This window comes from Passer montanus, unplaced genomic scaffold (genome assembly GCF_014805655.1).
Source record: "Passer montanus isolate IOZ18808 unplaced genomic scaffold, ASM1480565v1 scaffold37, whole genome shotgun sequence".
NCBI classification, from domain to species: Eukaryota; Metazoa; Chordata; class Aves; order Passeriformes; family Passeridae; genus Passer; species Passer montanus.
This window is the reverse complement of record NW_024368485.1, coordinates 5,977,148-5,989,950: the sequence shown is the minus strand read 5'-3', so window position 1 is coordinate 5,989,950 and position 12,803 is coordinate 5,977,148. Positions and strand designations below refer to the sequence as shown.

The following is a 12,803-nucleotide window of genomic DNA, read 5'->3' as shown; positions in this document are numbered from 1 at the left end:
GGACATTTTATTTATTTTTCAAATGGAGTAGACATATTTATAGCTACTGTATTTCAATTATCTCTAATTTCACACATTTTATGCAGATTCTAGGCATTTTAATTGCAAATGAGGAGGGAACTTATTTTTAAAAGTGGAGCAACACAACATTTCAGATCTCAATTTTAATTCCAAATTTATCCACATCACTGTTAAAAACTTTTAAAACCTCATTTACACAGCGACTTAAAATTAGGTGTGATTTCAAACAAAAACAAAAGACCTCCATACCTATGAGTTAGAGCGCCAAAACCTCTCTCACACATTTTCACATCTTTTCTTTCTGAATTAAAATTTTTAGGTAGGAAAGTTTGGGAAGCTGAAGTGACATTATTAATCGGTGACACATTATTTCAACAAGAGTCAGTAATTTAATAGTATTGTCCATAACTGATGAAAATTAATACATTACCCACCCTATTTTCTCTTTCTGTCTCTGTGCCTCCAATAACCCAGGGCATGGGTTATTAGCTCAATCCCTGCTCAGCCGTCACTCAATGGGAAATTCTTCCAAGGGGACAAAACACAGCTCAGCCTTTGGCTGGATAAAAATTCCCAGTGTACACTAAAAGCATTAGTGACAAATGCTGCTCTTTTCCAAGTGGTATTCCCGGTAGCTTACTCCTATGGAACACTAATAAGCTAAATAAAATGTTTGTGACAAATTCCAAGCCACCTGAACCCGTGCTGGTCTGAAGCAGAGATGGTTTTCCAAAGGATCCTAGAGCTCCAAATTACCCTAACAGGTTTAAAATCACACATGTGCCTATAGAGCCTTCTAGGCTGAGACTCCACTGCTTGACTTCATACTATCCAATGGAATAGATCTTTAGAAGTTCCAACTACTTACTGAAAGGCATGAAATAATTTTATTATAAATGCAAATTTACTGTCTGGAGCATGCAGAGTTTTTCTCTGCTTTCTTTCTATTTGGTAATTTATTTAAATGCATTCAAAAATGCATTCAGAAAATGAGACATAGCACTTTGGTTAAGACATCTGTATTTCAAACCAACATCTTCAGAACTGTGAGCAGCTCTGTTAATAGTCTTTTTATTTGATTAGGGTAATCTGCTGCTGTGCTGTGTTAATCTTTATCCACTACCTTTTAACCAATCAATATTTTAGGGTTATAGATTTGGAAGGTAGGCGATAATTTTGTAGATAAACTCTCTAGGCACTGCTGACATGGTATGGTTGCATATTTAATATTTTTTTCTGAGGATTCACAACTCCAACAGTATAAGAATCTGCCCAAGGTAAAAAAAAAAAAAAGTTAAACCTTAAATTTTCAAAGCTGTACGCAGGGACTTGGCCACCTGCCTCCTATTAATGTCAATGAGAATTTAGAGGTAAGAAAAGCAATGTCTTTTCCCTCAGATCATTTCTGCTTTGAAAGGAACCAGAGAACAAGAGAGAGGAAATTAAAAGCAACTTCGTACCACAGGCCGACACCAGCAAGGCCTGGTGCTGAGGCAGGAACAGTACAGAGGCAAAACATTTGTTCCCTAAATGAGTGAGCATCTCCACACATATCAAAAGAGCCAGGTACAAAAAGTTCAGAAGGCAAAAAATTAGATTTTCTGTTTTTAAAATGTCATTAATATATATCTTTTTTAATTTTGCTCTGCTGAAATTATCTGTTGCTTACGACATTAATTTTGCTGCAGATAAAATTAGTTGTCAGACCTCTGTTTATGGCCTAATTACCTTTTCTAAGGGGAAAAAAAGGACAGGAGAAATAAAAGAAAGAACAATAAAATGCAGTAATCTACTTTCCAGCAAGAGGGATTCCTAGTGATGTGTTACCTGCATGGACTCCACTAGAACCATGCACGTGTTTCATACACAGAAAAGCAAATTTACTTGGGCTGTTTTGCCCATCTGGGCAGTGCCAGCTTCGGCTTGCCCTCATTTCCATGCATGGGGACAGGCAGGACAGGCCAAATCACCCTCAATTATTTCTAGAGAACTGGGAATCTTGCAGTGATTTGAGATCCTTCTAATAAGAAAGCAAGTCAGGAAACCTGAGGGCAACATCTCAAAAAAAGGCACTGTAAATTACTGATTTCTTCTCAAAATGTTTCTCCACTTTGCTTCCAGCTTTGGAAAAGGTAAATGGATTTTTCATTGGTTAGAAATGGATGCCAGGAATGCCACTGCAAAGCATTGTAAAGAAAACTTGTAGAGACTAAACCCTGTGTTACAGATGTCAGAACCAGCACATTTTCATCATGTCTCAGCCCAATGCTTCAGCAAGGAGCAGAATGACAAATACTGAATATTTCTTAATAGCTCATCACATCATACAAAGCTCAAAACTGAAATTAATTTGTACAGCATTCCTGTTAATTGAGTTGGAGCCTCATTGCCACCTAAACTGCAGCTTCACCTGGCACAGCTTGGGCACAGCACAGGCGGAAGGTGAGCGAGCCTGACCTCAGACAGAGGCTGCCCTTTGAAGTGTTCTGAGCAGCATTGCCATGAGATCTGCCCAGCTGCATTTTGGAATATATTTGACAAACAAAAAAATCTGTATCTGTGTTCATTTCACAAGATATAAATGTCTCTTTCGTGGTAGGAGAAATCCTGCTCCTGGGAAGTGATCCTAATCTAATCTGACACGCGGTATTTGTAACCCTACTTTAGTGTCCCAGCCTATTTACAGTGTTTACATAAAACCCCCCGAAATCTCCACATTCCCTGAAAAGTTAATCCAGTACAAATATTGACTGGCTGTCAATTGAGCATTATTGACTTGCTCCAGGACTGTGCTTTATTGCCTTAACTGATGAAACTTGTTTCCTTTGCTAAACTTAATTTCTTTCGGGCCCCCTTTGGATGAAATGCCATTTATGATACTGCTCCTCCTCCTCCCACAGCCATGGGGCCTCCTCTTCCACCCAGCTGGACTGGTGGGACAGCCTCAAAGCTTTGCAGAAGGAAGGCAACAAACCCACTCTGTATTCTGCAAAGTAGACCTGGCCCAACACCAGTCCTATCTCCTATAAATATTTTGTCTACACCAGCTCCAACACATTTTCCTTCTTTGCTTATACAGAGAAGTGTCTCCAGCAAGGCTGGAAAGGGGCTGTGAACCTTTCAGCGAGGTCTGTGAAAAGCAAACTGATTACCAGGAGCTGAAATTCTCACTCTGGCAGTCTATAACCTTCACTGCGAGGTGGCAGTGGGTTTTTTTTTTAAGGAATTCTAAAATTCTAAAAGCTAAAAACCTTGGATGTCTTGCATCTCTTTATCAGAAATAGTACAAATCAGCTTGTCCAGAAGCCAAAGTTCATGAAACACCCACACTCATCATGTTTTGAACACCCAAGAAAACATTATTTATCATTTCAATTTTTTTAAATCTGTGGTCTCCAGATACAGCAAAACAGAAACCAAAAATAGCAACTTTCACAACATTCCCTGATTCTGCAACAAATTCCATCAACCGTTCTAAGTTCTGATCCCCAGGTCAAGTGAGACTGACAATAAATCTTAGGAAGGATTTGATATCGTTAAGCTGCAAAACCCAAAAATCCATTACAAAAGATTTATCCAAACGTATAAAGAACAAACCCAAAACGTTTCAGTCAGCGCGGGGAAGGACAAAAGGGTGCGATGGCAGCCGGGGGAGGAAGGGGAGATCCCCAATGACCAAAGCCAGTTACAAAGCACATATTTCTCTCTGATCTCAAAACAACATTTAGGAAGGGATTTGCCCAAAAATGCAGTTACCACAGACATGGGGCTTTGTTTGTGAAGGAATGTACCGGAGCAGGCACTTACAGTTTGCAGAGCTCCATCTGCTTCTCCACACGGGGCCACTCCTTGAGCCCTGCGCAGCTCCGGGGCAGGATTTGGTGCCATGATCTGCTCTTTCCCTCTTCTCGTCAGCTGCCTGGAGAGAGGGGCAAGGAGAGGGAAAAACAGGGATGTGTCACATTGCTACACCTTCATTTGGTATTTTTTATAACTTCTTATGTCTGGCTCATGTGGGCAGACAGTCCAGTTCTCTAATCAAACATTTTCAGATCATCCCTTTAGCAACTGAACAAAGCCATGACAGTTTTGCTCTCAGTTTGCCAACCACATGAGCAAGTTTATTCCTGCCTAGTTTATTTTTTAATTTTATTTTAGCCCATACAAGTAATTATTCTACAAGACTTCCATTATTTTTAAATGAAAGGCTTCTTCTGAACGTTTGTCAAATGGAAGAATCCACCTTATAACACCAGCTATGCCAAGAATGCACCTGCTCTCTGTGAAAATACTTTGGCTGTTTTGAACGACGTTAAATCTTAACATTGTCATTAGTCTATATGTTTTGGGGGTGGATTGGCATAAAACTAAAAAACAAACAAACAAGAAACACTGGCCATCACAAATTTTACTTTTTTAAATTAAATGTGGCTCATGGGTATAAAGACTTTTAAAAATTATTTTCTTTTATCTTTCAAATCCTGCAAATGAATTCAAGGTGTCTAAGCCAGTTTAGTTAAGAACCTCCATGCACAGAATTACAGCAGAGTCAGGAAACCCCTGCAATCAAGGCTACAGGGGACCCCAGATGTATTTAAACCAACCACAATCACACCATTAGCATGAGGTGCAAAAAGTGCTAAAACAAGACAAAAAACACTGACAGTTCATATGTTTAAAAGGTTGGGTTTTGCTGTTGCTCAAAATCCTTCCCTCCCTACATACCTGTACATAATAATAATTGTAATCACCATCATCATAAAAAATAAGCCCTCAAGATCAAATAGTCAGTGGTATCTTAAGAGAAAAGAAGACTACAGGCTTAGGAAACCAAATCCTTGTAATAAATAATATATGATGAGTTAAGGAGATGAACTGACAAAGTGGTGCACCTCTAATCTCTCGCCTGCAAGAGAGGGAAGAGCTGAATCACTTGCACAACATTTTTCTTTGAGCATGGTCAGGGGTTGCTCCTCCACTCCAGTTTCTCAAGGAATATCATGCTCTACTCATTTCCCAGCCTAAGCTACCCACCAGCAGCAGAGCCAGTTATCACCTGCAGTTTTACAGTATAAGGATAAAATTTTGGAACATTCTCTTATTAATATATAATTATTTCAGGGCAGGTTTGAGCTGGAGATGAGAGAGTCAAGCCACTGAAATCCTGCTGGACACCTAGGGCCACCTCACTCAGGATTCCCAGTTATCCTTTATTCCAAGCTTGAAATGACACCTCCACCTCAACAGCAATTTTAAATAACAAACTACACCAGTCAAAAAAAAAAAAAAATCCCGCAGCATGGCCAAGATGCCAGGCACATAAAGAAAATTAACTGGCCCATATTTCTGAGCAATAAAATCAATGTCACCTTTTTATACCTTCAGCCCCCTTGTCTAATGTCCCTCAGCAGATTCCTGCCAATGCTGTGCAGCCATTCCAGGCAAGGCAGGGGTAAAAGCCTGTGAGCAAGGACTTCCTACCTTCCAGCAGTCCCATCCTTCTCTACTGAACACATCCCTTCAGTTTTTTCTCTCTCAGCTTCGCCACCTCGGAAAAAAGCCTCACTAAAACATTCAGGACCTAAAAGCACAGGAGTGCACCAGCTTTTCTAAAGAAAATATACATGTTCCAAGCAATAATTGTTGGAGGAGGGAATGATTTTTGGTGTGCATATCACACAAGAATTTGTTTTGCTAGTCCAAGAAAGAATTTCAGTGTTAAAGACAAGGAGAAAAAAAAGAAATAAAGGAAGACAAAAATAGTGTTTAGTGATAAAGCAGTAGATTTCAAATTCCAAATGAATTATTTTTTATTTTGACTTTATTATTATTTTTGACTTATTTTAGTATTGCAGAGATTTTTCAACTACGCAACAATCCCCAGAAGCAACTGTGCCCACAATTATGTCTAAATGGAGCTGTTACTGGTCAGCAGCTCAGAGGACCACACTGACACAGCTGAGACTCATAATCCAAGTCAAACACACACAAGTAGGAGCACTAAGAAAGTGTAAGAAGAGTATTAAGGGATTAAGAAAATTCTAGAAAAAAGCCATGTCAGTGGCAAATACAAGTAATTGGTTTTCCAAGTGTGACTCTTCTTCGATGGTGTTAGGGACAAGCCCAAAAAGAATTGAGACATGAGAATATATTTTGCAAAACATTTGCTCACAGCCCAGTACTTCTGCATTAAAATCAACTCCCCTCCCAAATCCCTTTTCTCCTACACCACATCCCACATTAATGTTTACCTTTTCTCACTGCTGCTACATATTTTTTCCCTGCTCAAGTCTTTTATTTTCTCACCACAACGAGAGTGAGTGCCAAAACTGTGGCTGGTTTGGCCTTCCCAGTGCAGAGCAGTGGGAAATGGAATCATCAGTGCAGTGACTGACAGCTATTGCTGCTGGCAAAGGCAGGAACTGCAGTTGGATTTTAAAATTATTACAAAAAAAAAAAGGGAAAAAAAAGACAGGAGAGGAAAAGGGGGGAAGACACCATTTTTTCAGCCCAGCTATTTGAAAGATAATTGCTGTAATTTTGTCTCTCCTCAATCTTCCCACTAGGCAAGCTTACCGAGGAAAGCAAATTTCTAGTTCTTAAAAGTGCTATCATTCACACTTTTCTAGAAGAAGTTTGATTAGTTTGAAATCTACACTTGACCAAATTCTAGGACAATAACTAAAAAAATGAAAAAAAAAAAGTCAAAGAACAAGAAACAGAAAGACCAAAAAAAACCCCCCAAAACCCCAAAGAAAATAACTCAAACCCTATCCCCACTGCTGGAGAAAAGAAAAAAAATATTTTCACTTTGTCTGGCACAGTGTTTTCATGTTTTTTAAATTGCTCTGTATTTTCACAGCTTCAGATATTTCTGAAATATGGAATTTGCATTTTCTAGGTGGGGAACACTGCCAAAGTTGTTAATCCCAGGCAGATGTAAAGTTGCACCACTATATTGTGATGTGGCTCCTTAAAAACAACCTAAAAACATAAAAAGCCCACAAAAAGCCAACCACCCAACAACCACCACAAATATCCACTAACCCATATGGTCAATAATTGCTGTTTAATAGTCCTCCTATTACAAACCTAAAAAGCAGCAGCCAGAATTACCAGTAGAGTATTAATAAACAGGAATGAGTTAATAGCGCATAAAGACCTTCTAGTGGAACAGTGGGGGAGTTGAATATTCTTTTCTTAAGTCAGCTGTAAGTAATTACTACATGGTGTGCTTCTGACTATTACCATAACAGAGCAATTGGACGTGAAGAATGGATAATAGTATGGACATGGAGGTATTTTTAGAATATCAGCAGTGTGGCAGGTAAATGCCCTACCCGGGCACAAACCTTTAAAGAAGTTGAAATAACTTTTCCTAATGACACCTAGCCTGGACAGATTTCTGAAAAGATCAATCTAATAAATTATTAAAGTAACTTTATAAAGACATGGCTGTGATATGTAAATAAGGGAAACAGCAAAAAAAATTCCCAGCCGTTCAGCAGGCAGGCAGCACTGCAGTAAGTGCATAATCACAGGTTTCTGTGTTTCCTTTAGAGCAGTGCCTTCCTCTGTCTGAACAGGGACTCTGCTCCGCTCGCCTCCATCGGCTGCTCCGGTGAAAACTCCTACATTCCATCAGGAAGGGGAGCTGTGAGTGCAGAGCTGTGGGGTTTGGACAGCTGAGGTCATCCTCAGTGATTTAAGGATGCATCCCATTTGTTTTAAGATATCATTGTGGGAGCGTTCAGGGAGACATAGCTCCATGTTCCTGGGACCATCCTGTAGTAAGTGCAGGAGGGGATTTTGTCCATCCACACAACAGATGCTGCCATATAAAACCAGCCTGAGCCTTAATTCAGAAAATAGTAATTTTATAAATGCACTGAAACATAATTTAAGGAGTATTTGAAATTTTTCAGGTCTTTCTCCTGCTATGTTGCTACACAGGGCAGATGTTGATTTTTCAATTTGCAGGTTTGTTAAGCATCATGGAATGTTTTGGTTCTCAATCAAGAATATTCTTCCCAAGTGGTTGCAAAGTCCTATGCCTGAAAATAAATGCATGTCCTTTTTGTTTCTTAGCAGCACGTGTTCTGCATTCAATAGAAGCAGAAAAATAAAACTGATAATGTGATGCTATTTGTTGGACCAATATATGCATTTTTAGACTTCAGCTCTCAGAATGCAATGTATTTCCAGGTTATTGTCTACAAACACAATCTATATAAGGCAAGAAGCAGTTTCATTCACAGGGTGCCATCCCAGCAGTTCCACTCAGAGAATTCTGCTCTGTGATGTCCTTGGTGTTGTGTCCATCCACTGAGATGTCCCTGTCACAGTCAGCTCCCGATCACCTTATCAAAGCAACAGCCCCTGCCCTGGTAACATTAATGGTGAACACACAAGGAGTTTTAGGAACAGGGAATGGTTCTCATTTGCATGCACACCAACAGATGGGGTAAAAGAATTTTGTCTCCCCTAAAGACAGCAGAGACTGAGCTGCTGAGTTCCCCCCAGTATTTCCTATGTTCAACAGCAGTTTCTGACTAATCTGCTGCAGTGGCCTTGGTATCAGTCTGGATTTCTGTGTAGCATTCAGACAGAGCCACAGAAACCACACTGTGCCACGTCCACCTGTGCATAAAGTTGTTGACTTGAGGGCATTTCATCAAGATGGGTTTGGCCCTTTGCAGTCTTCTGCCCCATTAAATCTGAAGATTATGTGTTGTTCTAAGTCACTCCACTGTTATCATAACGGAGAGATGATGTTATAATGCAGGTCAAACAAACAGCTAATTGTTCTTGGGCATGGCTTGAGCAGAAACAGAATGGAGAGGCTGGAGACATTAATAACAGTACTTGGTGCAATTATAATAGATAGCTTCTATCAGAGGATTTAAAATCACTTTGTGAGCCTTGTGAGCACATTGCTAAATGTTTTTGATACTCCCATTTGAAAGGGAGACCATCATCTTAAGACCAGGCTCATACATTTAGATACTGGAGCAGGGAGAATGCAAACAACCAAGAACATACAGGACAGAAGGCAAGCCTCAGAGAGTCAAGTCAGAATCAAAGTTTGTTAGTGTGTTTTTAAACAAACAATCTAAAAAAAAGCAAACAAACTGGCAACTCCGAAAGAATAAAAAAACCCTCATAATTTGAGGGTTTGGGTTTTGTTTTGTTGGGGGTTGGTATTTTCTTGCCCCAAAATTAAAACAACACATTTGCTACACTGACACAGAGAAACTCATGTGAGTGGTTGGAGCTCTCCAGTCCAGGCCAAAACTCAGCACACTGCAGGAGCAAACTTTCCAGGACTAAGGAGTTTCAAGCAAAGGACTGATGTCTCAGAAGCCCAGAAAGATTTTGGGGTATTTCTGGTACTGCAGACACACTCATACTTAGGCACACATTTATTAGAATATTAAACAACAATACCTCAGGCTATATCCTGTATGGAAAAAATCTATGGAGAGGTAGAGACTTACAGCCTGAAACAGGCAAAGCTGAGAGAAGATGAGAAAAGAAAAGACAGAAGTCACAAAAATACAGCCAGAGTCAAGGTCACCCAAACTGACTCAGAAACTGATTATGGGCAGAATAAATCTGCAGCTCTGGAGCTGACATGGGAAGGAAAGGAACAGGGGAGGACAAGGCAAAATATGAAAAATAAGGTGACTTAACACTGCTGAAAGAGTTTCACCACACGAGAAAACAACACAAGAGCTGATCTAAGAAACTGTCAGCCAGGAGTGAAGGCACAGAGTGCATGAGAGCAGGGCAGTTGCAAAGACAAACATTATTCTCTTTCGGTGGACAGCACTGCAAAAATATTATTGCCCAAGCTCCCTGCACCTTTCCATTCCCCAGCCACATTGTTCAGAGGTCTTTCTGTAAAGACCAGGAGGGATGCAGTCAGCAAAAAGAAGACAACAGAGGCATTAGCACTTGTCTAGGATATTTAAGGTATTTATGGAGAACAGAATTCAATTGTCTAAATTATCAGCCCTAGGGAAATTGTTTTGGAGTTCTCATTCAAGCTGCTGCTACTCAGGATGCATTTTGTCCTTCAGAACAACCTGAAGCCTGTCCTGCCATGTGAATTCTCTGAAAATAAGATAATGGATTATTTTAAAATGATTCTTCAGGAAGACTGGGTATATTTTAAAGTTTCCCAGTGAGGCACTCCGGCCTTACATATTCCAGTTTAAAACAAAGTGGAATCACTGAATCAGTAGCTATATGCAAAACTATTTGGGTTAACAAAACACGGTCCCATTATACGTTTCCATAACTTCCAGAAGAATCCACAAGTTATCTGACACCAACTTGGATATCTCTTGAGAAAGTACTGAGCATATTCCAACCTCCCTCAGGTATGAGCTCAGTGCTAAGGTGTTTAAGGTCCATGATTATGCATAATTTGCTCAAAATGGCCTATTTTTGCTTTCATGCTCTTGAATGAGATAGTAAAATGGAACACTTTTTCAGAAAATCAGAACTGAATCACTCATGCATGGCTGCAATCATTATTTGTATTTCACTGGCATCTCAAGATCTCAGGCGAAAGTGGGACACTCGTCTTGGAACATGGATTAAGAGACATCACCTTCCCCAAAGACCTTTTACTTAGATAAGAGACACATGCATGGGAGGAACTCCAGGGCATCCCCACCTGATATCATAGAGAGGCATCAGTTTATCTGAGCCTTTTTAAAATATGCAACAAAACCTTGCAAAGGGTGCTGGGGGAAGAACTCCAGAGACTGAAACAATTTTTAACTGTTTACTGCATAACTGGAGGTTAGACAAGCAGCAAGGACTCTCATACACTGCAACAATTCCCAGCTGCCAACTGGGGACACTCAAACCAAAATAACTTTTACAAGACATTGCTCTCCCACTTCAGATAAGTTTTCCACATTTTTACCACTGCTCTTGGCTGGAATTGGCCACACACAGGTGCTGTTCATCTCTCACACTGGACTGCAGTGTGTGTGCTGGGACTTGAGTCCAGCTCCTGATTCCACACAGGAGCTGGTACCCATCACTCATTACCTGAGCAAAGCTGCCACCAGCCTGCTTCTTTGGAACACAACAGCCAGGCCTCCTTTGACACCCCTGTATTGACAGGATGGCCTGGAAATATTCCCACCTTTTCCTTCCCTTCTTTTTCTGGTTTTCTTTCAGTTGCTGCAAACACGCACTGAATTTTCCTCTTCTGTTGTGCTATCACTTCTTACCCTCCAAATATGCTTTCTTTCCTCTCCTATTTAATCCGTCCTCCATAACTCCATATTTTCTTAAGTTCCTTTTCTCTTTGCCAGGTTTCTTAGTTGCCCCTAACAGGCCATCCACTTGCAGGTACCATCATTTGCCCACCTGATCACACTTCTCTGGGTATGGCAGAGTTAGATGAGGAATTTTCATTTTGTCCTAACTCTCCACTATTTTTGTTAGGCTGTTCCCAGGCTTCTTGAAAAAAGGAGGGAAATCATGCTCCCCTGGCCCATCCTCACACGGGCTGTTAAAGAAATTCAAAATTCATGCAAAATCAACCCTGAAGGCCAGAACTGACCATACTCTGAATGAGGAGACTTCTTAGAGGAAAATTAAGATTTAATCCACTTAAAGCACGCCAGTCAATTGATAGTCTGTGTGCCACTGCATTCACTTATCCAACGGCACCAAAATAACACAGCAATTACACTCATAAATGAAATACTATATACAAAGGATTAGCTCAAGCTTTCTGAGAAGAATTGGACACTCTAATAATCACACAGCCTGTCTAAAAAAACTAAATAAAGAGAAAGTCTCCCCGACATGCACGACTTATTGACATTTACATAGTGCTAGTACATAAGCAAATATTTTAACCTTTATCTGCATTTCAGTATTTGTCTTGGTTTCTAATAATCACTTTAAGCAGTTCCTAAATTAAATGCTTCTGCACTACTCCTCGGAACAGCAAAACCAAAACAAAATACAAGAGCATTTTTTTTAAAGCTGTAACAATCAGCAAAAACAATGCAAAACAAAATACAGGAGCATTTTTTAAAATATGTAACAATCAGCAAAACCAATGCATAAAGCCATTATTTTTCACTGGGCTTTGTTGTGACAGTTACCATGGCCAACCCATTAACATATTTGCTGTACAAGTATGGTCATTCCACGGCCTTAATTAACTTTCAAGTGGAGAGTGCTGCGGCTTTACCACTTATTAAATATCCACTACAATAAGTTACAGTTTTACCCTTCCAACCTCACTTAGCCAAGACACCCAGAAGAACCAGCTTTCCATCTGACTGTAATTTTGTAATTGCTTTTTACTGAAATTATGTTGAAACTGGACCCCCTATGTAAATGTATTTTGCCTGGTTCATCTAAAATTGGCCACCCCTAATCAGATCTGGTTGATATTTGATTGAATAAGTGGAAAATTAAGTTTCTCTCTGATAATGCTGTGCTTTTGCCTCCCTTTCATTATGTATAATGTAGGCATTTTGGGTCTGGAATCTGAAAGCGTGCCCCCTAGAGAACAGCAGTGAGGCACGGGAATGCTGCTGGGAAAGCCGCGCTGCTCCGAGCGCAACACACGAACAGCGCGGTTACACCGAGCACGGCTAATTCCAGCTTTATTCGGGAAGAAAGCGCCGCGATTGGAGATTAAATCGAGGCAGAATTAGGGTTTGTGATTAGCTGGGCTGAGCTGCTGAGGTGTATTCATCATGATATCATTATTTCCACGCGTGAGCATCAGAATGCCC

At 40.2% G+C, this 12,803-nt stretch overlaps 1 long non-coding RNA gene across 2 annotated transcripts in view; it reads right to left on the bottom strand.

Moving 5' to 3' along the window:
- LOC120506061 overlaps window positions 1–12,803 on the bottom strand; it is a 322,322-nt gene that overhangs the window by 135,174 nt on the left and 174,345 nt on the right. For both annotated transcript variants that reach the window (XR_005628422.1, XR_005628421.1), the window contains exon 2: window positions 3,829–3,940. This is a non-coding gene — a long non-coding RNA (uncharacterized LOC120506061). The remainder of the gene's footprint in view (window positions 1–3,828; window positions 3,941–12,803) is intronic.